Below are 2,442 nucleotides of genomic sequence, written 5' to 3' on the forward strand. Positions count from 1 at the left end.
AATACATAGTAGTGCGAACCTGTTGATTCTGTGCAAATGAAATGGCTGTTGCTATGGGGAGCAACGTGCCTGGTAAATCTGTGGAATGGTTTTTTTTTTATTTTCATTAGGTTTCACAGGATTACAGGGTTGATTTTTCATGTGTTTGGAATCTATGTGTGCGTGATTACAGGGTTTATTCTGATTTTTCATGTGTTTGGAATCTATGTGTGAGTGATTCCGAACATAAGCACCAGTGTTTTGCATGGCAGACATATTTGACTAAGTGTTGTTGCTACTGCTATTATCGCATATCAGGCTGTGATGCCACCCATTATACAGTTTGCAGTTGCGTCCATTATTACATTGCTTGCTGCTATGACCCTAACTCAAGTAATTGAAGCATCTCTATGGTAACACTATTTGGTGTGTTTTCGCTGTGACAGTGTAGTGCTTCGTCCAGTTGTAAGCTGAATACTCTCCATTACAAATGGGACACACTGCTTTCGGACTTTGAAAAATATCTTTCCTTTCTGTAATGCATCACCTTCCAAATATCTAATAAAAAAAATCAAGCTCTTCTTAGAATTCATCTAGACTGTAATTACACAAATGTTCTACAACTTTCAAGTACACGTTACCTTGAGATAGTGTCTGATTTATCATGCTCATAAACATGCCTTGATCTAAGGGTGATCTGCTTAGACGTTTGATTTGTTCAATTGACACTACAAGTTCAATCCTAAAATTCTTTAGATCCTCATGATCGAGTTTGGGCACAAGTATACTAGCTAACTCCCAATGCAAAATGTCCAGTGTCTGATGTTGGTTGCCATAATAGATTTCAAAGAGACTCAATGCAACACCATAGTTTGCTGAGGTTACGCTCAAGGCTTTCACAGCCTTCGATGGTTTCCTCTTAAGAGCTCGTAACAGATATGTGAATTTAGTTATTTTATTTAATCCCTTGGATTGTTCACGTGGACATCAGAGAATTCTCTGAATGTTACAAACTCATTTATTTCCCCATGAAACGCCGGTAAGGGGAACTCCTTCAATTTAGCCAACAGAGTCTGTTGCTGTGATGCGCTGGCAAGAGATCTGATTCTATTAAGGAGAAGTGGAACAGCTTGACTAGCTTCATCGAACGTTTGTTTCAATCGAGTTTCGATAAGCGTTTCGAGTTTGTTTGTGGATCTGAGATACAAGGTCCGTTTCTGTTGTTCGTCAGCTTGAATGTAATCTACAAAATCTAATATTCTGGCATGTCACGTGAATCTAACAACTCTCTTTGAGTTCTGATCTTGAGGGAAAAATGGAGCTCACATTTTTCGCGACAATGGTCAAGTCTGAATAACACAGTTAGAAAAAAAATTATTAGGGAAGCAGTATTAGGTAATGTAATTACTGTAAGTATCTTATAGATGCGTGCAAAGAACATTTCCCTTTGAAGACTGACTTACTCTGCAACTGTAGAACGCGCTTTTCAATTCTAGTGAATACTTTTAGCTTACAATACTGCGTTGTAGCAAAATCACGATATCTGGAAAAAATATTTATTATGCATGTGAGATATTCAGCTTTCTTGTCAGTTTTAAGTTCATAGTTATCTACATCATCAATTTTCTTTAATGATATTTAATTTCTATGTTCTAATAACATATTTTACTTCGATTACTGATGTATCCTAAAATTTTTTACAGTTGCATATTATGAGATAATAAAGCTTCGTACCCCTGTCACCTGTTTATTCCCTTTATAGACACTAAAGTTCATTTTTTTTAATATTCTATCTATTATATAGAACTGCAATAACAACAATTTTCAGAGAAGCATAGATTCTTATCTTAAATTTCAATAAATTTTGTTCAGTCACATCGGGGGATGGAATCCAGAACTGTCAAGAGAGTCCTGGGTACGATCCCGGTATGAGTTAGAAATTTACTTCTTTGCACAAGCGATTGTGTCTTGATTTTTTCAGTCTATGCCTCTTCATCCTTTTAGCTGGTTTTAGCTTCAAACATGTATAAAGTGCTACCGTCTACCAAGAATAGCAATATCCCAATTATTAGACGATCTCTGGAACCATAGCCAGTTTGTATCAAACTTTACCATAATGATTTCATTAAAGAGAGCAGGAAAAAACGTAAATATAATACGAATAAAATCCCCCATGGTAAAACAAAGAAACTGAAGAATAAATTATGTTCACGAATTATTTATATAATCTATATGACATTAATAACCTTCATCCGTGTTAAGTAGCACTCAAAAGCCTCTCGGAACACTTGAGTACTTTAGTTGCACTTCCAGAGTTAATTTCCTGTTCTTTTAATTGCTTCATGTATCGCAGGGAAACTGTAGAGCTAAAAGACAAATTAGGTAATGTAATAATATAGTATGATCTATATCAGTATAATGGGATTTTCAGTTAACTAAATAATTCAGGTATCCCGTAGGTTG

Source organism: Macrobrachium nipponense, chromosome 4 (genome assembly GCF_015104395.2).
Source record: "Macrobrachium nipponense isolate FS-2020 chromosome 4, ASM1510439v2, whole genome shotgun sequence".
NCBI lineage: Eukaryota > Metazoa > Arthropoda > Malacostraca > Decapoda > Palaemonidae > Macrobrachium > Macrobrachium nipponense.